Source organism: Octopus sinensis, linkage group LG4 (genome assembly GCF_006345805.1).
Source record: "Octopus sinensis linkage group LG4, ASM634580v1, whole genome shotgun sequence".
NCBI classification, from domain to species: Eukaryota; Metazoa; Mollusca; class Cephalopoda; order Octopoda; family Octopodidae; genus Octopus; species Octopus sinensis.
In genome coordinates, this window is record NC_043000.1 from 147,908,785 (window position 1) to 147,934,855 (window position 26,071).

General features: G+C 38.1%; 1 protein-coding gene across 2 annotated transcripts in view; it reads right to left on the reverse strand.

Annotated features, from left to right (window-relative positions):
• The window catches only part of LOC115211068 (tripartite motif-containing protein 2-like), a 45,165-nt gene that overhangs the window by 16,982 nt on the left and 2,112 nt on the right, over positions 1 to 26,071 (reverse strand). Inside the window, exon 1 of one of the 2 annotated variants that reach the window (XM_029779955.2) lies at positions 16,151 to 16,792. The exons of the other annotated variant lie outside the window; for it this stretch is intronic. The gene's annotated coding sequence lies outside the window, so the exon portion shown is untranslated. Of the gene's footprint in view, positions 1 to 16,150; positions 16,793 to 26,071 lie in introns of those variants that run through there. 2 annotated transcript variants of the gene reach the window in all.

Below are 26,071 nucleotides of genomic sequence, written 5' to 3' on the forward strand. Positions count from 1 at the left end.
AAGTAATAAATATATGTATATATACTCTTTTACTTGTTTCAGTCATTTGACTGCGGCCATGCTGGAGCACTGCCTTTAATCGAGCAACTCGACCCCGGGACTTATTCTTTGTAAGCCCAGTACTTATTCTATCAGTCTCTTTTTGCCGAACCGCTAAGTGACGGGGACATAAACACACCAGCATCGGTTGTCAGGCAATGCTAAAGGGACAAACACAGACACACAAACATATACCCACAACATATATATATATATATATATATACGACGGGCTTCTTTCAGCTTCTCTCTACCAAATCCACTCACAAGGCATTGGTCGGCCCAGGGCTATAGCAGAAGACGCTTGCCCAAGATGTCACGCAGTGGGACTGAACCCGGAACCATGTGGTTGGTAAGCAAGCTACTTACCACCCAGCCACTCCTCCGCCTGGGCCAGTGTTTTTTTTTTTTCCAAACTTGGACAGATGGATAGATAGATAGATAGATAGATAGATAGATAGATAGATAGATAGATGGACGGACGGACGGACGGACGGACGGACGGACGGACAGACAGACAGACAGACAGACAGACAGACAGACAGACAGACAGACAGACAGACAGACAGACAGACAGATAGATAGATAGATGGATAGATAGATGGATGGATGGATGGGTGGGTGGGTGGTTTAGGTAGGTATAATTGCTTATCAGTGGTTTGTTCTAATTTTTTGAGGGAGCAGATAGCAGGTACTCATGCATTCAAGCTTTCAATAAATATCTGTATTCCTTGCATTCCAAATGTAGTTGCTAGAAGATTTTTCTAGATGCAGAAGATTATTTTAGAAGATTGTTTATATTCATGATGCTCTCTCTCTCTCTTACTTTCACTTTCATTCTTGAGTCTGTGGTTGATGGTACTTAAATTATTATTAATCTCTTTTTTTTTTTTTGAATGGGTGATAGGAATAGTAGGGTGAAGTTACAATGGCTAATGCTCATTTAAACTATTGCAGAATAATTAGGAGAGTGGGGCATAAGGATAATTTAGCTATTTCACACATGGTCTAGTAGGGATGAGGCAAAATAGGAGGTTGTGAAGAGGAAAGGAAAGTGCTTTTGGTCAGCTTAGAAGTAATGTACAATCAGCAAGTTCAGAGTAGAAGAGAGTTTTCTAACAACTGCAGAAGATTATGTCCTTAATCTTACTGCTACTCTGCTGTTATGATTATTTCCTCATAGTCTTATGAAAATTATCTTAGTCAACTTTTTTATTATTTTTTTCTCAAAATATGGAGTTTAATTTGATAGCTTTACAATGAGTTTATTTCCAAGGGAACTAGGTCAAGTGCATCTGGTTTGCAGGCAATACGGAAACTGCTATCTGTATGGGCACTATGAACAGGTTCATGTTAACAAGGAAAAACAAACTTTAAAACCACACGCACATACACATGCACATACACACACACACACACATACATACACACATAAACACACACACACATGAGAAAGAGACAGAGAATGATCAAGTTGACAGACTATGGAGAATCAGTCTAGCTGTTACATGTTCACGGAAAAGGAACCAAACAAACAATTCACATAATATATAGTCACTATTTAAAGCCCTGACTGAGCAGATTTATCATCATCATCATCATCATCATCATTTAGCGTCCGCTTTCCATGCTAGCATGGGTTGGACGGTTCAACTGGGGTCTGGGAAGCCAGAAGGCTGCACCAGGCCCAGTCTGATCTGGCAGTGTTTCTACGGCTGGATGCCCTTCCTAACGCCAACCACTCCATGAGTGTAGTGGGTGCTTTTCACGTGCCACCCACACAGGTGCCAGATGGAGCTGGCAAACAGCCACGGACGGATGGTGCTTTTTACATGCCACCGGCACGGGGGCCAGGCGAAGCTGGCAACAGCTACGAACGGATGGTGCTTTTACGTGACACCGGCACGGGGGCCAGGCGAGGCTGGCAACAGTCACGAACGGATGGTGCTAAAAATCATTCTAGCTTTGGTTTTCAGAGAGTGGGCTGGTGTATTTTGAGAGAGATATAGCTGCTATTTCTGGTAGGTCGAGCAACCATACAAAAGTTCCTTTGTTAGTTTATTTTCAATAATACTTATATGGTAACCGTTGAAAATAATTTGTGTATCAGGTGAATTGACGTACATACACATACATACTTCTATATACACACACATACATATGCACATACATGTACACACATGTAGTAACTCAAACTCTAGTGCAGTGTTTTTCAACTTTTTTGCTGGAGCGGAACCCCAAGGAAACATTCCACTGGCTCGAGGAACCCCTGTGCAATAATTTAATAGTCTTATGCACACATATCTGCACAGATGAATTAAAAATTACTGCCGATTTTAGCATTTTTGTAACTTCTTGCAGAACCCCTGGACTGTACTGGCAGAACCCTGGTTGAAAACCACTGCTCTAGTGATTCGTTGAACCTATGCCAGCATAGAAAGTAGATGTAAAATGGACATATGTACATATAGTGAATTGACAGAATAGTTAGCATGTCAGATAAAATGCCTTGTGGAATTTGGCCCACTTCTCTGGGCTGTCATTCTTTCCAGGTTGATAAATAAAGTCTTAATTGAATACCTGGGCCTGATTTTTAACCTTCCTAGATTTTACTTGTAATTTAAAATTTCAGCTTCTTCACATTGTATCGCACTGATTCAGTATGAGAAATGCATTAACAATACATTTATGTCTGGAATATTTAGCCTCATCATCATCATCATTTAATGTCCATTTACCATGTTGGTATGGACTGAATGGTTTGACAGAAGCTGGCAAGCTGGAGGGCTACACCAGGCTCCAGTTGTCTGCTTTGGTATAGTTTCTATGATTGGATGCTCTTCCTAATGCCAACCACTTTGCAAAGTGTACTGAATGCTTTTTTTTTTTAATGTGGCCCCAGCGCATGACACTGGCATAGGTGTTTATGTTAATTTGAGCTGTACATGTCATAATATGTGACTTGGTTTGGGGATGATCTTATTCTCTTTTCTCTCTCTTTTACTCTTTTACTTGTTTCAGTCATTTGACTGCGGCCATGCTGGAGCACCGACTTTAGTCGAGCAACTCGACTCCGGGACTTATTCTTTGTAAGCCCAGTACTTATTCTATCGGTCTCTTTTGCCGAACCGCTAAGTGACGGGAACGTAAACACACCAGCATCGGTTGTCAAGCAATGCTAAGGGGACAAACACAGACACACAAGCACACACACACACACATATATATATATATATATATATATACGACAGGCTTCTTTCAGTTCCCGTCTACCAAATCCACTCACAAGGCATTGGTCGGCCCGGGGCTATAGCAGAAGACACTTGCCCAAGATGCCACGCAGTGGGACTGAACCCGGAACCATGTGGTTGGTTAGCAAGCTACTTACCACACAGCCACTCCTGCGCCTATTATCACTAACCATTTTATAGCAATTTACAGCAACATTCTGAGAGTATTATTTCATGCTACCAGGATTAGAGAGGGCATACCTAACTAAAGAATCCTCTCTACATTGTCTCTGACTGCTCCTTGTTATGGTATGGCTTTTTACAGCTAGATACTCTGTACTTTTAAAAAACACAAACCACTCTACAACCATGGACTGGGTGCATCTTACCATGCCCCCAGCACTAGAGAGACTGACTCAGATAAGATTTCTGAATCCTCTCTACACTACGTAGCTCTCTTGCTCCATTCCTTTTTCACATGCAGTTTCCAGCCGGTTGCCCTTCATAAGGCAAACCCCTTACAGCATTTTATCTTATCATTAGCAATAGCGAGGTTGTTTCCGACACGACAAAAGAAATTCCACTACCCTACATTATCTTAATTCCTTCCATCCTTTTTATAAGAAACTTCCCTCCTCCCCAACAGACCCCCCCCCATGCACCCCCCCCCCGCCAAAAATCCCCCAAGGTCAATAGACAAATAAACAGACTAAGACTGATAAAGTAAACATTTATTGTTTAAAAAAAAAAAGGGAAAATGCATGTCAGAGAGTATAGAATTAGCAGACAGAGAAAATAGAAAAATATAATAATGAAAATGATATCATAATAGAAAACAGTACAAAAGATAGAGAGAAGAGATTAATATAGAATATGATGGAGATAAAAACCTACAGGTGACTTCTCTATAAAAATAGTTCAGTATAAAAACATCCTCACATAAGGAATCAGATCTGAAATCTTTGATTGATTAATTTCCTTTTATAAACATTGATCTTTTCTTGAAATGATTTATCTTCTAATTCATCAAGAATATATATATATATATACACATATATATATATATATCCTTTTATCCATTACTTGTTTTAGTCATTGGACTGGTCATGCCAGGGCACCACTTTGATATATATATGTGTGTGTGTGTGTGTAAACATATATAAATATAACTATATATATATATACATATATATATATATATATAACCCCAAATACTATCCTAAATACAGAGTCCATGGCCCTGATCCTAAATATGGATGCACAAAAGGCAATGGATGCACCTCCTTCCATCCTAAACTGTACCAAACTTCTGTGTCACTAACTTTGGGAACAGGTTCAAACTCTGATGTCATATATCTTGACTTCAGTAAAGCATTAGACAGGGTTGACCATAATATCTTACTCTCAAAATTGGCAAATGTTAGAATCTGTGGAAAACGTCTACACTGGATTAAGTTTTTCCTGGCGAACAGAACACAACATGTGGTCAATGGAGTCCACTCAAGCCCAGCAAAAGTCACCAGTGGTGTCCCTCAGGGAACTGTCTTTATAATTTACATAAACAACCTTTTCAGCATCGTAAATCACTGCAGAGTGAAAATATGACACTAAGCTCCAGAAAATCATCAATGAAGAAGACCGAACTCAACTCCAGTCTGATCTATATGCTGTGAGTCAATGGACAGACAAAAACAAAATGCAACTAAACAAGGGAAAATTTGAGCTGATGCATTTTGCAAGAAAGTCTATACTAAAACAGCCATACTCTCTTCCTTCAGAGGAACTGCTCACAGCATCTAATAATATCAGAGACCTAGGTGTCATTGTTGATAACAATCTCAGTTGGAGTGCCCACATCAACAATAAGGTCGATATAGCTCGTAGGATGAACTCCTGGATCTTAAGAACCTTCCAGTCCAGAGAACAAGGTGTCATCATTCCACTTTTCTCCTCTTTTGTACGGCCACACCTTGAATACTGCTTATGGTCTCCCCATACAAAACAAAACATCATGAAAATTGAATCACCCCAGAGGGCACTCACTAAATGAATTGAAGGCTTGACTGATCTCGATTACTGGGATCGCTTTAAAGCCATGAAACTCTACTCTCTCCAGCGCCACCGCAAGCAGTACATCATTTGTACAATGTGGAGAATATACCGCCAGTATTGCGCAAACGACCTGAACATTAGGTTCAAGGTTCATCCAAGGCTGGGACCATAGGCCATATGTCCCCTGCCCAATTCAGGATGACAACATATTAGGTACACTGCAACATAATTTCTTTTCCTCAACAGGCCCTGCCCTGTTTAACATTGTCCCAAAACTGATCAAAGAGGAAAAGTCTGGACAGATTTCTTCAAGGAATACTAGACAAACCACTCAACAAGAACTCACTACTTGAATGGACCATAAACAAAACTTGACTTAAAAAGGATTTAGATAATCCTATCAGGTGGTGCTATTAAGTTAGACATGGCCTGGACCAATCTTTGGTTGAAACATATCTAAGCATGCATGCATACATACATACATATATATATAGTTAATAAAAAAAAAAGCAAAGAAAAAACAACAAGAAAAAATCAACATGAGGATGTGGTACATGCAAAGTATTAGCAGATGCTCAAGGAAGGAAAGAAAGGTAGTTTTATGTTTTGAGAAAAGCTCTTCTTCAGAAACAGAAGACAGAGGAAAGACCAAAAGAAAAGGAAGAAAAGGAGGAAAGACCAAGGAAAAGGAAGAAAAAAAATCAATGATCCACATGTAGCTACATTTTGAAAACACACACAGTATCATCATCATCATCAGCATCATTATTTTACATCCACTTTCTATGCTGGCATAGGTTCAGCAGGTCACCAGAGTTTGAATCACCACATATTCAAGGGTGCTGGCCATCTAGATAGGTTGGAGGATGCATGTCACTTGTAAGTTTCGTTTTTGGCTTGATTTCTATATCTGGATACCCTTCTTAACACCAGCCACTTTACAGGGTGCACCAGTTTTTTTTGTTTTTTTTTTGTGTGTCTGTGGTATCATTACTAGGGAAGTATCATGTCAACAACAAGTCTAGAGGCTCCTCTCAACCTTGCAATTTAACAGAATGTGCTGGGCACATTTTTTGTGGCACCAACACTATGGAGGTAGCAATGTCCAAGATACAACTAATGAATCTGCTTACTCATCAACTTCTATACAAAATAAGATAGAAGCATGTATGATTGTGATAAACCATAAAGGATGAATGACATGAGTACTCAATTTTCTGAAAATAAGTATGTACAATCAAAATAGATATTTCTTTACTACCCACAAGGGGCTAAACACAGAGGGGACAAACAAGGACAGACAAACGGATTAAGTCGATTATATCGACCCCAGTGCGTAACTGGTACTTATTTAATCAACCCCGAAAGGATGAAAAGTAAAGTCGACCTCGGCGGAATTTGAACTTAGAACGTAACGGCAGACGAAATATGGCTACGCATTTTGCTCGGCGTGCTAACGGTTCTGCCACTTGCTACCTTTTATGTACAATCAAAATAGAGTGGGCTAAAGGACAGAGCAATAACAGAGACAATGTAATGCAGGAGATATAGGGAGGGCAGGAGAGGTAGGACGTGGGTGAAAAGGAGTACAAGTATAGTAGCAGATAGAGAGAACAGTGAAGTGGTTGGCAGTACAGGAGAGGAGGATGAGTGATAAGAGGATGAGAAGTATCAAGATGCAGAAGAGGCATCAACAGTAGACTAAGGGGTAAATATGCCTACTCACCCACACATACACATATGTAAATATATGCATACATCTACTTTGAGATATTTAACCCTTTCGTTACTAACCCGGCTGAAACTGGCTCTGGCTCTGAGTACAAATGTCTTGTTTTCATAAGTTTTGAATTAAAATCTTCCACCAAACATTAGTCACAATTTATGTTCCTAACACTAGATTAATGATAACTAAGTTCTTTTACTAAATTCTTTGTTATATTTAAAATTAATTGAAAGAAACACAGAGCATCTCAAAATAAATACAGTAACGAAAGGGTTAATCACTGACGGTTCAGTTCACTACTGTATAACTAAGTTAATATAGTTCATTATACATCTAACTACTGTAGAGTACCTAGCAAGTATTTGAGTGTCCCAACTTATGATGATATCCTGCCACCGTCACCCTGGCAGAGCACTCTCTCACTCTATATTTTTACTGTTTCTGTGACAGTTATTTCTCTCAAGTGACTGTTTCATTCTTCTGTCAATTCTTTGTTGATTTATGTCAACAACTATATATTAGGAGGCTAAATAAGTAATGACTTTTCCTTCAGTAGCAACTGATAAAAAGAATAGTCAACAAAATATCTACATTGTCTCTGTTAGGCGCATGAGAGGCTGTGTGGTAAGTAGCTTGCTTACCAACCACATGGTTCCAGGTTCATTCCCACTGTGTGGCACGTTGGGCAAGTGTCTTCTACCATAGCCTCGGACCTACCAAAGCCTTGTGAGTGGATTTGGTAGACGGAAACTGAAAGAAGCCCGTTGTATAAATATATATGTATGTGTGTTTGTGTGTCTGTGTTTGTCCCCCCAAAATCCCTTGACAACCGATGCTGGTGTGTTTACATCCCCGTAATTTAGCGGTTCGGCAGAAGAGACCGATAGAATAAGTACTGGGCTTACAAAGAATAAGTCCTGGGGTCGATTTGCTCGACTAAAGGCGCTGCTCCAGCATGGCCACAGTCAAATGACTGAAACAAGTAAAAGAGTAAACAGTAAAAGAGTAGATGTCTCTGAGGTAATTTTTAGTAAATTTTTCATATTTTCTTGATATGATATATATTTCTTTACTGTCCACAAGGGGCTAAACATAGAGGGGACAAACAAGGACAGACAAAGGGATTAAGTCGATTACATCGACGCCAGTGCATAACTGGTACTTTATTTATCGACCCCGAAAGGATGAAAGACAAAGTCGACCTCGGCAGAATTTGAACTCAGAACGTAGCGACAGACAAAATACCGCTAAGCATTTTGCCTGGCGTGCTAACGATTCTGCCAGCTCTTGATATGATATAATAATAATAATAATAATAATTGTGTACAGTGCTCAGGTGCACTACAACTCATCTAAAGTGTATATATAATCAGGTGTAGTTTCGGCGGATTTCAGAAAGCATGAGGGCCTTAAAAGATGCAGTGTCATGGCAGTCAACAACTGACGCAGGCAGTTTATTCCATGCTTCAGCAACTCTGAGCGTGAAAAAATGTTTCCGAAAGTCATGGGAGCTGTATTGTTTTCTGACTTTGTAGGCATGTCCACGTGTGTTAGACACATGGAGATCAAAAAGGTGTTCAGTGTTGTTGTTGGTGAGGTGGTTGATAACTTTGTGGGTGTTTACCAAGTCCGTCGCCAAACGCCGGAGCTTCAGTGAATCCATGCCCAGGGAAACAAGGCGCTCAGAATATGGTAGGTGTCTGATGGAGGGTATGCGTTTGGTTGCACGTCTCTGGACAGATTCCAGGAGGTCAATGTTCTGTGCAAGATAGGGGTTAGTTGAGGTCTACTGTCCCTGTTTATTTGAGTAGCATAGACTTAAATCATTGCACTGACTTTGCTTCTTAGCAACACAGTTTGGAGTTCAGTTCCACTGCGTGGCACCTTGGGCAAGAATCTTCCAAGATGTATGTGTGTTCTCTTTCTTTTTAATTTAGAGTAAATTGTGACTGGCCACCTACTTGGCAGCAAGGTTGTGAAGGAAAGTATCTTGTTTTAACCATCATCCTTTAACCCTTTTGTTATCGTATTTCTGTTGAGATGATCTGTGTTTCTTTCAATTACTTTAAATATAACAAAGAATTTAGTAAAATGACTTAGTTATCATTAAGCTAGTGTTAGGAACATAAATTGTGACTAAGGTTTGGTGGAAGATTTTAATTCAGAACTTATGAAAATAAGACCGGGTTGGTAACGAAAGGGTTAAATCTTAAGATCTTTCAGATTTTTTTTTCCAGATATTGAGAATATTTGTAGCATACGAATTAAGGATTTGCATTCTCTTCCCAAGATCTCAAGTTCAGTGGTGTGTGTGGTAAGTGTGTCCCCTTTGTCTTAACATTATGTAATAGTTGTAAATAAATGTCACAGTCATACAAGCAGTGTCATTAATTTCCAGTACACTACAAAAATATATCTGGTCATGGGTACACCTTGCTTGGAAACAGTCAAGTGTTGGTAACAGGAAGGGCATCTGATTGTAGAAAATCAACCTCAAAACACTTCTACCCATGCCCTACATGAAAAAGTGGACTTTGAAATGATGATGATACTATGTATATCATCATCATCATTATCATCATCGTTTAACGTCTGTTTTACATGCTTGCATGGGTTGGACGGTTCAACTGGGGTCTGGGAAGCCAGAAGGCTGCACCAGACCCAGTCTGATCTGGCAGTGTTTCTACAGCTGGATGCCCTTCCTAATGCCAACCACTCCGTGAGTGTAGTGGGTGCTTTTTACGTGCCACCGGCATATGTATTTCGTATTAGTAGCTGCTGCTTTTGTAGGCTGGTGCTTATACATGTCCTTTTGGCTTGGTTTCATATTATTAGAGATTATGTTTTCAAAGACTGAATGCTTATAAAACTTAGTGCATGTGTGTACATCTTTTGTAAATTTCACGTATCATGTATAGTGCAGTATTATTGCACAGAAGGCTAGCTTTGCTTTGTCCATGGTACCCCAGTGCGTGACTGGTACTTAATTTATCAACCCCGAAAGGATGAAAGGCAAAGTCGACCTCGGCGGAATTTGAACTCAGCCGTTACGTTCTGAGTTCAAATTCCGCCGAGGTCGACTTTGCCTTTCATCCTTTCGGGGTCGATAAATTAAGTACCAGTTACGCACTGGAGTCGATGTAATCGACTTAATACCTATGTCTATCCTTGTTTATCCTCTCTATGTTTAGCCCCTTGTGGGTAATAAAGAAATAGGTACTACTAAATTAGCTATTTCCAGATTTTACACTGAAATGAACCAGAGAGAAGTTAAATTCTCACTACAGTCAACACATAGCTTATCTGTTATCAAAAGCTCAAGATGGACCCCTTTTCATGGTAGCACATGAAAACCAGGTGTTTTTTCACCATAAACCAAGATATAGGGAAGCCTAGATGTGAGCCCACGAGGGAATCATAAAGGGTTCTGAAATGGATATCCTTGAGTATTTTGTCTGCAAATGATTTTTTTTCTCTCAATGCAAAATTTGTTGAAGAACATCAGGGAAGTTTGAGATTGGAAAGGAAAGAATAGATTAGAGCTAGCAAGGCTACAAGCCAACATAACCAAAAATCAATGAATATTAAATAGTAAGGTATATATCAAATGTCTAGTTGTTGTTTAGCCCGGGTCAGCTTTGATCAAGCAAACCTCTGAGCAAAAACATTCTAGGCATGATTACTCCATCTTTTATTCAAAACAATGCATCTAGAACCATACTATCCAAGGAATTATTCTCTTTTTAAGATGGTAGGGTATGATCCAAGGAAAATTTGGATGCTATTTCTATTTCTAAGAGCTTTTTCAAAAGACATGGGGGATTTTTTGTTGGTTTATAAAAAAGTCTGTTAAGTAATCGTTCTCAATACGTAAAAGTGAAAAAGTAAGAACTTGAGTTTGCAGTCAATGAAAACCATGTGTACAGAATTGGTGCCATGAAATTTCTAACGTACTGGGAGAAAATATGACATTTCCAGGCCTATTAAAGTCAGTTAAACATACTGTGTCTGCTTTATGCATTTTCATTAGTTCAGTTTTTAGTTGCTTTCAAGGGTCTAAGACTGGGGTTGAATTCAGAACTTTTCTTTCTAACACAGGATTTCTAATCATCATCATCGTTTAACGTCCGTTCTCCATGCTAGCATGGGTTGGACGGTTTTAACGGGGATCTGGGAAGCCAGAAGGCTGCACCAGGCTCCGGTCTTATCTGGCAATGTTTCTACAGCTGGATGCCCTTCCTAATGCCAACCACTCCGTGAGTGTAGTGGGTGCTTTTTACGTGCCACCTGCACTGGTGCCAGGCGAGGCTGGCATCGGCCACGGTCGGATTGGTGCATTTTACATGCCACCTGCATGGAAGCCAGTCGAGGCGGCACTGGCTTCAGCCACGATTCGGATGGTGCTTTTTATGTGCCACCGACACATTCTTCCAAAGTAGTTTTGAGAATTTCGACTTGGATGGTTTGAAATGCAATTTCAAAAGAAGATAAAAGACCCCAGAAAATGCTAAGGCTGGTAGTGCAGAACAGCAATATCTGTAACTTTCTTCTGTAATGGCACACTTTGAATATTTTTTGTCCATGTACTTCATTTGTATATCATAACTTGCAGATAAAAATATCTCCATATATCCCCTTCATTTCCAACTACTCAATGACCCACAAAAATATTAAATTTGTAAAATATTTACAAAAGATTCAGGGCCCACAGAAAACATCTCAGTTTGAATAAGAATTGTTATTAATATAGATATAAAGCCTGAAATTTTGAGGCAGTGTTTAGTCAATTAAATCAGCCCCAGTACTTGAAATAATAGTAATTTCAAATTTTGGCACAAGGTCAGCAATTTTGGAGAGGGGATAAGTCGATTACATTGACCCCCAGTGTCTAATTGGTATTTATTTTACTGACTCCTAATTTAGGAACATAACCAGGAATTTGGGGGTGAGTGGATTAGTTGATTAAATCAGACCCAGTACTAGACTGATATAGTATTTTATTGACCCCAGAGAGATGAATGGCAAAGTTGAACCTGACAGGATTTGAACTCAGAATGCAAAGATGGACAAAAAGCTGCTAAGCATTTTGCCCAACATGCTAACGGTTCTGCTGGCTTGCTGCCTTATATAACAATGATAATAATTTTAAAATTTTGGTACAAGACCAGCAATTTTAGGGAAATAGGGATATCAATTACATTAACCCCTGTGCTGATTGTTAAGAAGATTTTTCATATTCTCTTTACTCTTTTACTTGTTTCAGTCATTTGACTGCGGCCATGCTGGAGCACTGCCTTTAATCGAGCAACTCGACCCCGGGACTTATTCTTTTGTAAGCCCAGTACTTATTTATCAGTCTCTTTTGCCGAACTGCTAAGTAACGGGGACATAAACACAACAGCATCAGTTGTCAAGCAATGCTAGGGGGACAAACACACATATATATACATACATATATACGACAGGCTTCTTTCAGTTTCCGTCTACCAAATCCACTCACAAGGCTTTGGTTGGCCCGAGACTATAGTAGAAGACACTTGCCCAAGATGCCACGCAGTGGGACTGAACCCGGAACCATGTGGTTGGTAAGGAAGCTACTTACCACACAGCCACTCCTGCGCCTATATATAGTTTTTATTTTTAATTTAAATATAGGTTAGCAGTATTAAGTTCATTTTACAACCATGTCAATCCTACAGCACGATATTTTGGGCCAATATTTTCTACTATAGCCTTGCATTGACCTTTCAATGAACCCAGAGACTGCCGTGTGTGTATAACACAACTTTAGCAGGTAATAAATGAAAAACAATCTAAAACAATGTTACATGGTATGTGCCAGATTTTAACTTTTTCATTTCTCTTTTAGATGTGGTGGCAACATTAGCATGGTAAGTTTCAATTTGATCCAATAAAGGCAAAGGTACACAGAGGTAGTGGCTGTCGCTACCAACCACAGTGATTTGGATTTTACCAGCTTCTTGAATATAGCCAGGTCTTTCATAATTTAAGTTAGAACAGAGCTGGAAGCTTCAGGTCAGCATGTATTATCTATGGTTAAGAGAGGGATATATTTTCATCAGTCAGACATTATTGGGATAGCAGAATTCATCCAACAGGTCTAGAATGTCAAAGGAGATAGTACCAACATATTGGTGAGGGCCATTGCTGAGCATCTCAAAATAGTGGAATCAGGGCTTTCTTGGCAGTATTATAAGCCCCCAGGCAAATCAAAGCATTGGACCCTATAGTATTTACTCTTTTATTTATTTCAGTCATTTGACTGCGGCCATGCTGGAGCACCGCTTTTAGTCGAGCAAATCGACCCCGGGACTTATTCTTTGTAAGCCCAGTACTTATTCTATCGGTCTCTTTTGCCGAACTGCTAAGTGACGGGGACGTAAACACACCAGCATCAGTTGTCAAGCAATGCTAGGGGGACAAACACAGACACACAAACATATACACACACACTTTTATATACATACATATATACGACAGGCTTCTTTCAGTTTCCGTCTACCAAATCCACTCACAAGGCATTGGTCGGCCCGGGGCTATAGCAGAAGACACTTGCCCAAGATGCCACGCAGTGGGACTGAACCCGGAACCATGTGGTTGGTTAGCAAGCTACTTACCACACAGCCACTCCTGCGCCTATTTATTTATTTATTTATTTATTGACAGAAAGTTGCAGCATAGACCAGAATTGGGTCTCTAGTCCCAGTGTGCCCATGTTTTAAGAGAGTACTGAATGGAGTCCACTACTAGATGTAATAAATAAGAGCATCAGGCACAGTACGTGTCTGACAAGATCCAGGAGAATAAAGTCACAATGTGAATTCTTGGCTATCCTGATTTGGGCCCTCAAGGCTACGGTGTTTCAAGTATTATTGGAGAGTAGACCAATCAGTTTCCCTAGTGCTAGGGACCTACTGGAAGTTGTTCTTATGGATGTGATGGACAGCATGAATGAGAATCACCTGATTCTAGCATGTAACTGCTTCCATGGTCAAATCAGATCCATTATTAGAACAAGGGGCAATATTATTGAGTGACCTGTTTCGTGTACAGTTTTTCTGAAAATACATTCTCTCTTTTACTCTTTACTCTTTTACTTGACTGCGGCCATGCTGGAGCACCACCTTTTAGTCGAGCAAATCGACCCCGGGACTTATTTTTTGTAAGCCCAGTACTTATTCTATCAGTCTCTTTTGCCGAACCGCTAAGTGACGGCAACGTAAACACATCAGCATCGGTTGTCAAGCAATGCTAGGGGGACAAACACAGACACACAAACACACACATATATATATATACGACAGGCTTCTTTCAGTTTCCGTCTACCAAATCCACTCACATGGCTTTGGTCGGCTCGACGCTATGGTAGAAGACACTTGCCCAAGATGCCACGCAGAGGGACTGAACCCGGAACCATGTGGTTGGTTAGCAAGCTACTTACCACATATTTTATTTGATATCTTTGCTTTTCATTAAATTGTGTTTTGATCTCAAGTACTCAACATACACTGTGCGTGCATATAAACAAACTGAAATTGTGATCAGGGAATGATCACGTCCCCTGATCACAACAGGGGATGAGCATGTCCTTTGTGTGTTTTCTCCGGTTTTCCATATGTTCTTTCGTCGTGCCATGTGACTAGTAAAACTGAAATGGAATTGCTATAATTGACAAAATCCCTTGAAGAGTTTGACAAAGCATGACTAAAACAAGTAAATAACTTATAGAAGTCTTTCAGCAGTTCTTCAACAGATCCATAAGTACTGAAAAGTTTCCACGGACAGACTTTCATGAATTCCGTTGTTTCAGCCTCCAGGGAGCTCACCGCTGCCTTGACTCCTTTCGGATGTGGTTACTCAGGGTTAGCCTATCAATGATGAAAGGTGTTCCAATATGACCATCTCATCGTTTTTTCTATCAATGAAAACGTAACTTTCTAGTAGGCAGACATTGCCAGTGAACTGAAGGAAAGCAAATCTCAATAATTTCCTAATTAGTTACTGTCATTTATAATGTAAACATTCATACAAAATACCAAATAAATTGATATTTATTTTATACATCATTTTACCTGGTCACTGTATCGTGACATGTAGCTAGATAGGATTCGATTACTTTATCTGCTTGCAGTATCTCTAGCTTGAATAAATCATCTAGTATGAAAATACCTTAAACATTCACTGGTTTAAAACAGTACAAAGCCTTTCAATCGCATGCGAATGTACACTGGTTTCCTTAGACGCAATTTACGTTGCTAAAATGGCTACACGGTTATCTAGTTGGATTGCCGCATTCTTATAGACTATATTCCAAATTTTTCCGCCTTCCAACTTCAAATAGTCTATTTATTAGTGAAGCCTTAACAAAAGATCTTGCTTCTTCATATATTTAAAATGGTATCTTGAAAAATGATAGTAATTTGGTCCTTTCTAAATTCATGTTCGCGAACTGGTGACGATATTCGCAAACTGGCTATGATACACATAAAACCATTATCTAACTAAATAATATATATATAACATTAATACTTCTTTTCACATCATAGACATTAGAATATTCTTTGGAATATTAACCGTTATCAGAAATTCAATATGGCAAGAATAAATGGGTATAAAAAAAATAGGTAGAAATATTTTCCTGGCCGCACGATTCCTTTATACAACATGCATATTATATACATGCACACATTACATTAGCAGCATGTTTTTCTTCCCTTAACACTCAATTATCCATATATAATTTACACATATTATCTATCTATCTATATATATATATATATATATATATATATATATATATATATATATATATATATATATATAACTTGTTAGAGAGAAAAAAGGTGCTCGTGTGAGTGCGTGTTAAATAGTATTCGGTCATGCCACAGGCTGCATACCATCGTAATATTCACTAATTCATTTCATTTTTTTTTTCTACAAAGCTAACACATGTTCGTTGTAAATAAGTTGTTAAAAATTACATCTAATACTTCCATGCAATAAGTGAGAAATCAACAAAAGTCCCACACGTACGCACAACGCATACGAAAGTGAAAATAGAACAAAAAAAATGACACCGTTACCTTACGATGGGGGTTTTCTCCGGTTAGTGCCGACATTTGCTAGCCAATAATGAGATAGAAGGGGTTTATTCAACGTATTACGGCCTTTAAGTAACCTGCTACACTAGAAAGCCACTAAAACAGAGCCAACAAGCAGCGGTAAGAACTCCGCAACAGTGTGTCAACGAGACATGTGATAAACTGCCAGTCGATGTCGTGTTTCTCAACCCAACACTAACCCACCACTCCCTCATTTACTGTTTTCCCGTAAAATAAATAAATAAATAAATAAACAGCTATTCCAATCGACTGATTCTTGGTAGAATTGATTTCTTTTGTTTTCGTTGTTGCATATCTGCTTTCCTTTTCGTTTCCCTGCATAGAAACATCCTACAAGAATTAGTTCGGCATCGGCACCTACAGCTGTTATTTATTTATTTATTTATCCCATGTATAGGCTAAATGTGTAATAACCACTGTCATCGATACATCGGAACGAAATGCTTACGTAGAATTTCTTTGACTCTTGGGAATGCTGCTGCCTCTAAATAAAAACGGGAAACACTGAGTCATATGTAAATTGAATCAAGTAGTGGAATAATGAGGCATGCTGTGTTCATTGAATCTATCGGAGGAGATTCATATATACACAAGTTCTGTAGGTATATTTTAAACACGATGCACATTACTTCGATCAAGAAAGAATATGAGCAAGAAATAGCTACAGGCGGGAATTGCAACTGAAATACCGACACGAATCGTTGGGCACAGATTTCTAAAAGTTCGATCCCACACCTATATAATGTTTTTTTTGCATAGGCTTGAAAAGCTGAATTTATAAGAGAGATTTATAATATCCATAATGAGTCTTTTTTATTTTGTGTGGTGAAGGGATGTTATCGATAGATTCGGTCACCATAGTAGATGACCGGTCACAGAAAGGAGGAAGAAATTCGATTCCAGTGAGATTGGAACGCAGAACAAAGCAGGTTGGAAATTATTTAGAAGGGCAAACTATTGATTATTTCTGACTAATAACTCCGCTGATTCAGAGATAGATGTAAATATATGTATCCAAGCCTGCCTCTCTCTCTCTCTCTCTCTCTCTCTCTCTCTCTCTCTCTCTCTCGGATTTCAAACTACATAGAGTGATCTTGTTTAACCAATTTTATCAACACTACACTGAACTCCGTAGAAACATGTCAATATTAGAGGGAGAAAGGATTTAGAGAAAGAGCGACATAGTCAAAAAGAGAGACACAAGAAGAATGGAAAGAAGAAATAGCGCGAATGATAAGATTAATATGAAAAATACTTGAGAGAATGTGAAAAGGAAGAGAAAGTGATAGCAAAAGATAAGAGGGTGGGGTAGAATTTAGTGATGAGGCTTTTTTATTTATTTATATAATTATTTATGGTCACCTGATGTCGCAAATCTGGCATTATATATGTACTGACTCGCCCTACAAGAGAAATATACTGATTTATGTAGACAAACATAGAAGGGTAGAAGGAAGAACAGATATAAAAATAAAGATAGGAAGTGATGCAGATACACATAGAATCTAACAGGCAGGCGGAAAGACGAACTGACAGGCGAAAGATTAAAACAGAAACATACTTGTAGAAAGGCGATGAAGAGACAGTGAGACTGTCAGACATACACCGGCAATCAATCAGATAATACAGACAACAGCAGTAAAGGTAATGCAATATGTTATGGTGGTAGTAGTGTTGGTATCGGTGATGGTGTAGCACGATGCTGAGGTTAGCTGCGATGGTGATATTGTGATAAAATCAATGGAAGCAACATTTCATAACTTTATTGCAGTTTACACACGTTAGAAAAAAAAGAAAACAAACGTATATATACGCCAACGGGGAAGCATCTACGTAGTCACTCTCTCGGTTAGAAAAAGCAGCCAAATTGCCCTTAAACTACAATCTATCATCTTGAAGAGAGGAACACGTTGGATAAGGTAGTCTTCGATACGCAATGGCTCGAGCAGATAGTCATGGTTGGAATGTATTTGATCATAATTCTACTCAGCTCTGGGTTAACAAGGAGCAGAACACACACACAATTACATACTATAAACGCATACATTTAATCTGTGAGATTAAATCAACTTATATATATTATTTTTGTTATTTTTATGTCAGAAATTAGGCCGTCGGGACAGCTGTAATGATGACGATGATGATGATGATGCGCTTCGTGGTAGTGGAGTCAGATATATTTTTGGAAAGTTACAACAAAGATTCTGATTTGAAAACAGGAAGCAAAGTAAAGATTCTGATTGATCCAATTAAATCAATCCCTAGTATTATTCATCGATTTCTTTCTTCCTGCCACGCTTAGTCATTTCGCAGCGGAAATTACTTTTCAGAAAATAAAGTAGTAAAGAACTTTGGATTTAGTAAAAATGCATCCAGTCGGGCTTTTTCGGCAACCTGTGGGAGTCTATGCGATCGTTCAATTTGCTGGAAACAACTACTAAATCTCCTTTGAATCATATTCTACCGTTTTAGAAAAAGACGGCCACTTTGAATAATGTAGTTCTTAGACGTGATGAGCATAAGTGGAAAGTCTACCTGGGGTCAAAACACCAACAACATCTTAAATGTACAAATACATTCATACATTTGAAAAGCCGCTTTAACAGCATTATAGGCCCTAAACAGCTAGTCACGACTCATAGATAAAATTATTTGGGGTGCTGCTTCAGAAAATTTTTAGCCGTTGCTTTAATATTGTGCAAAAGGAAAACAAACATATAAAAAGAATATTATACATAAACTCGATGGGTTTGCGTTTTAGCCACTTCTATTTCTTTACTACCCACAAGGGGACAAACAAGGACAGACAAATGGATTAAGTCGATTACATCAACCCCAGTGCGTAACTGGTACTTAATTTATCGACCCCGAAAGGATGAAAAGCAAAGTGGACCTCGGCGGAATTTGAACTCAGAACGTAACGGCAGACGAAATACCGGTAAGCATTTCGCCCGGTGTGCTAACGTTTCTACTAGCTCACCGCCTTTGTTCACTGAATACCGCCGCGAATTCACCCTTGATTTTCAAAAATTCACCTTCAATCATAAAATAAGTGGGGAGGGAAATCTGTTCTATTTTTCAAATCCTGGCAGCAACAATGAAGCTGAAAGCAGGATAATAATCTAATTCTACACTTTATCACATTCAAGAATATCAACACGTTTTTAAGCACAACACACATGGAGTCAAAAAAGAAACACTACCTTTCACCGACACTGCGTGAACGACAGTGCTCTCTCTCCCTAGCGTGAAGCTTCCTATCTCGGACATGTAAGCATGCGCACACAGCCAAACACTGCGTCGCTGAAACTGTGAAACACCCAGTTCTATACAAGGATTTTTGTATTTTTTTTCATAAACTAGGGGATGGTTATTGGCATTAAGCTTAAGGATTATATAATGTACAAGTATAAAGAAAGAATTTTTAAAAAAAGGACTCATAATATTGAATGCTATCGATAATAGCGAGTGGAAATAGGGGGCGCTGCAGTTCCGCAGTGCCTATATACGAGCTGTCCGGTGAGCCCATATCTTAAGATGACACTGTACACATGCATATGTACGTTTCTGATAAATGGTAACCCATATTTCCGGAGTTAATAATGTAAAGTGGAGGAGGGCCGGAAATATACGCATCACTTGAAGAATCGTCACATCTGCCCACGATGAATAAAATTTGTACAATTAGGATAATATTAATAGATTTCTTCGTACAATGTATTTTTACTGTGAGAGTTCAAAGGGGGAAAAAAATTATCGGAAACTGAAAGAAGCCCGTCGTGACCGCGTGTATACCGTTGGCGATTTTTTTCCCTCCGTCTTCCCTTCTCTGGATCTTTCCTTTTCCTATGCTTCTGACGAAGAGCTCCGCTCGAAACGGAAAACCCTCCTTCTTCCCTTACTTCCTGAGCGTCCAATAATACTATATTTGTTCCACGTCCTCGCGTTGTTGTGTTTTCTCTTTGTGTTTTCATGTTTGGATTAACTTTATATATATATATATATATATTATATATATATATATATATATATATATATAATATATATTATATATATATAATATATATATATATATATATATATATATATATATATATATATATATATATTATATTATATATATATATATATATATATTATATATATATATTAATATATATATATAATATATATATATATATCTATATATATATATAATATATATATATATAATATATATATATATATATATATATATATATATATCTATATATATATATATAATATATATATATATATAATATATATATATATATATTAATATATATATATATATCTATATATATATATATATATATATATATAATATATATATAATATATATATATATATATGTATGTATGTATGTATGTATGTATGTATGTATGTATGTATGTGCGCGCGAGGGTCTGTGTGTCTGTATCCCTCACCACTGCTTGACAATCGGTGGTGGTGTGTTTACATCCCCGTAACTTAGCGGTTCGGCAACAAACTGGTAAAATAGGGACGGGTCGATTCGTTCGACTAAAATGCTTCAAGGTAGTACTCCAGCATGGCCACAGTCTAATGAGCGAAACAAGTAAAAAACAACAAAAGAATAAGTCCATGTGTTCCAAATTTAACTAAAACTTATCCTTCCCTTACTTACTTCGTCACTAGACCGCAGCCACGCTGGAGCGTCAAATTGACCTCAGTTCTTTTTTTTAAAGTTTGATACTTATTCTGTCGGTGTTTTTTGTCGAACCGCTAGTTATTGGGGCGTAAAGAAACCAATACCGGTTGTCAAGTGATGGAGGAGGAGAAAGACACAGACACATACATACAGACACACATATACATACGACGGGATTCATTTCATTTTCTGTCTATCATATCCACTCACAAGTCTCAGGGCTAAAGTACAAAACACCGAAGGTACCATGCAATACCATTGAACCCGAATCTTCTTACTAAGTAGCCATGTCCGCTAATGATAATATAAATGAGTGAGGCGGCGAGCTGGCAGAAACGATAGCACGCCGGGCGAAATGCTTAGCGGTTTTGAGTTAAATTCCGCCGAGGTCGACTTTGCCTTTCATCCTTTCGGAGTCGATAAATTAAATACCCGTAACGCACTGGGGTCGATGTAATCGACTTAATCGCTTTGTCTGTCCAATAAATCTAAATTCAGATCGAGGTTAGCTTTGCATTTCTATATGGATGAACCAAACACTTTAAAATCTAACGACCCAGTTCGCTTCGATGCCACAACTATAGTTCATCATTTTATGAATCAACAACTCTGTTTTGGGAATATCTTGGACTTTGCAATCCTATAGGTTATAGGCAGAGTCGAATCTAGATGAAGTAGGGCTCTAGGTTATTTCACCTGTCAGGTCCCTCCCAATCCCTACCCTCACAACTAGAATTATATTATACGCCTTGGCCAGAATACTCTGACTTTTGTCAGCTGGCCAAACTTAGAGGTAAACTTGCCATTGGTTAAATGACACACTGTGATAAATCCCAAGCATTGTTGACGATATAGAAGTGAAGTAAGTTCTCAACGGGCAGAGAGTTCGAATTGGTTCCCATCTTATTTTACTTAAATCTCTGTTTAACCTCAAACCCGTCTTGATCAAGCAGACCTATGGTCAAAAGCACTCCAATCGTGACTATCTGGTGTTTGTTTTCAATACATATTATATTTAGGATTATGTCGTTACTATATTGTTCAACGTACTTTTTCTTTGAAGACAGTGATTTAGAAGAGATCTTACTGCTATTTCCTGTAGGTCTAGCGACCACGTAGAGCTTCTACACTGGCTCGTTGATATCGCTGATGTTCTTTAGAAAGGTACGAACATCACATAATCTTATTTCCTATACACTGCACTTCTAAACCCTTGTATTAATGTAACTAATCGATAATGCTATTAGAAATTGCTCAGCTGATAATAAAAAACATAAAAGAACGCGAACAAAAACAGGTTCTTCGAACTGGCTTAGTACAAAAGTACCCACTACAAGCTGTACGGCTAGTACCAAACAAGTTACGGAACCAACCTTCACATCACTGTTTCCTCCCCCATGTGACAACCGTTTATGAAAAAGCTCTTTCATCAAGAATTTTAGACACTGGCTAAATTTCAATATAAATCGATCAATTATTAATATATTGTTTTTTAATTAACTGTTTAATATTGTATATTGTTTTCAATCAACGTCACAAATATCACTGCTGCTCTCTAAACACCGCAATCGTCTCCTCACTATCATCATCATCGTTGTCGCCACGACCAACCACAACAACAATGATCGCGAAGACGACCGTTGTCGCTTCTATAAGCGAGCATTACAATAGCCGGCAATGTCTCTTTGACAACACCAATCATGCAGTCACGTTGCTAACACTATAGCTACCATTCATAACGCGCACGTTCTCTCTGTCTGTCTGTCTCTCTCTCACACACACATACGTACATACAAGCCGTTTGTTTGTCGATGGATCTAGATGGAATAGATCCCTGTTAGAAACAGCAGACAAACCTCCTTCGAACTACACTTTATCATCTTAAATAAAGGACACGGATGAATGTACTCCTAAACACAGTCTTAAAATGACGGGATGTTCACGATTGGATGGCTTTTGTTAGTCTTGTTAAGCAAGTAGAACATTCTTTGGTGATGAAGTGTATAAGACCGAAGCGTATAATTTGCTTTCTCCAGTTGTGTTCCACCTAGGGCCAGTGCTTTGCAGTAGGGCTTTTCTCGCGCGACGTACATGGCATTCAGAGAAATACAAATTATGAAATATCTAAGCTGTAAGTCTTGAACATTTACGAGAATTATATTGATTAATTTTTCGTAGTAAAATTTGACTACCCAGGCAAGTATTAAACAAAATATTTGGATCTTTTCCTTTTGAACGGCAGTTTTCAACACAATTTCTAGTTAACTAAACACATTTAAACTTCGTATACTGGTAGAATGTGTCAAATTAAAACATTTTTTCCTCTTGGCTTTCTTGAGAAAATTGTAATTTGTAAGTTTAACGTAGTTTAATTTTTCGAATTTTAACCAGTCGATGACCTCTATTGAGCTAAAATCATTTGCTGCGTCTAAAACTGAGACAACATCCTGTCACTAACCCTAACCCTAAATTTTAGTCTTTCGTTTTTTTTTCTTAATTGTTAAATTAAATTTAAGGATAACAATTAAGAAAAAAAACGAGAGGCTAAAATTTAGGGTTAGGGTTAGTGTTATTGACACGGTGGTGTCTCAGTTTTAGACACAACAAATGATTTTAGCTCAATAGAGGCTATCGACTGGTTAAAATTCGAAAAATTAAACTACGTTAAACTTACAAATTACAATTTTCTCAAGAAAGCCAAGAGAAAAAAATATTTTATTTTGACACATTCTACCAGTGTACGAAGTTTAAAAGTGTTTAGTTAACTAGAAATTGTGTTGAAAACTGCCGTACAAAAGGAACAGATCCAAATATTTTTTCACCGGAAATGTATTTTCAAGTTTTTAAAGAGGATCCAAAAAGTGTGACGTATGTGACATCGCACAAAATAACTTTTTTTTATCACCTGAAAAATATTAACTGCTAATTCTTCTAAATTTCTCCAGAGGAGCATAAAAAGTCTCATGGTGTCTATTTGCATTGGCCTTGTAATTTCAAAAACTGCTAATTGAATTTGCTGGACAACAATGTCTGCTGTCACAATTCTCATTTACCTGGTGTGACCTGTGTAACAAAAATGGATGTGACGTTTTCAAGGAAGAACTGGTCCCATTATCGATATCTAGTGGAAAATTAACCACTTCAACCACTAACCATTATAGGATTATGATGATTTTTTTTGAGCATTCTTAAAATTTTTGAAAACCTGATTTGGTTTAACTTTTTTTTTACTATGGAAAGCAGATATATCCATTCAGAATTCCGTTACCCTTAATTGCGAAAGCAGTTTTATATACCAATCTATCTTTTGAGGAATATCATGATTGAAATTATTTACTGTAGAAATATGCCGAGTTTATTGAGCCAACGTGACTTATAGAAAATACCAAATCTGTTTTTTTTTGGTCGGTATTTAACATCATTACTAATATGAAATTTAATTTCGCAGTGAAAAGGTTAACTTTCATGAGAATAGCTCTGTAAAGCTGGGCGATCGCACGGGGCGCTAAAATCAGGCGGGAGTGTCACAGATAGCTTATACATCCAATTAAAAACACGGATATTTCGTAATAAAGATATCAGGTGAAGTCATTCCCGGAACAAAGAAGAATGAAAGAAGATGTGGGTGGACTCATGTGATCTATGACCAATCAGCTGATTTGGCATGTTTCGTGTGGTTAAGAAGCTCGACTTGAGCCATGTGATTTCGGGTTCAATCTCACCGCACAGCACTTTGGGTCAAATTCATTTACAAGGTATTGGTCGACCCGGGAGTGTAGTAGAGAATTTCTACTATACTCCCGGGTCGACCAATACCTTGTAAATGAATTTGGCAGACGGAAACTGCGTGGAAGCCCGTTGTACACACGCACACACATATGTGTGTATTTGTCCCCATTCCACCTGACAAACGGTAGTAGTTTATGACCCCGTAATACAGCGCTTCGGTAAAAGAGATCGATAAAATAAGTTCCAGACTTTAAAAATAGGTATAGGGATCGATGTGCTCAACTAAACATACTATATAGTGCTTCAGCATGGCCTCGGTTCAATCGTGGAAACAAAGAAGAGGGTTACTTTTTTTTCTTTTTCTTTTTTTACTTGCCTTATCTAGAAGGGGTAGTGCGCATGACCTTTGCTGCCCGCTCCCCAAACGTGATAAAGAGAAAAAAAAGGTATCCTGAAACCAGAGTCGGCTCCGCTAAAGGCATCCAAGGTGCCAGGTAGTGGCGTTAAATCGGTCGACGAATTATGTCTACCATCCAAAAACCACGACGATATTTGAACTCATGACGCAAAGAGCCGAAACAAATATTGACGTCCTCAAAGTCCCGTCAATCCACTGCCTTGGACTTGTATGTTTTCTATCTTAAATACTCTGAAAGGGTGAAAAGCGAAGTTAACTTCAGTAGGATTTGAACTCGGAGCAAATACAGTGAAACATTCAAGCCAGTGCGTTAACAACTGTGGCAATTCGCCGCCTCGATAATTTGACAGGACATATTTTTCGGCTTTTTTCTCAGCTGATATAATACTGATGATGGTTGGAGGATGTTGTAAAAAAACAATTGGAGACGGCTCTCATTGTAGAACAAGGAAAAGGGGAATTATAATCTAAAGCTAGGAACTTTGCAAAGATTGTCTTTTGGCGCTGAATATCCTGCTCCCATCTGCATGGCCCATATTTTCGAAAAATTTTGATAAAGTGATCTTATATCTTGCTTGTTGTTTTAGATTACAAATATCGAATGAATGTTTTTGTCTTCTGTTTGCACATATAATTTCAGTTATTCCAAAATGTTCAACTAATATATGTATGAGTCTTTATGTTTATTTGTATTTAGTTGACAAAAATTTTCATCGGATATTATTTTCCTTCGGTTTTAATGTCTGCGCTGCTAAAACATCACACCCATTTCGTGTCTTTTGCTCTTGACTCTTTATACTTATAATTGTATAGATGAATAAAGACAGTCGGGAAGATACACACAGGTACTAGTATAAATAGAAGAACCACAGTTTAAGGTTAAGTACTGACTAAGACTGTAAAGAACAAACATTTGCTCGTTCAGATAATGATACAGAAAGTTCTGCTGTTTCTTTAGAATTTCTTAACTCAAAAGTCTATCCCTGTTGTGTAGCCGGTTTTTCAAGAAAAATACTACAACTCCTATTTCTGTTGCAGTGAGAGA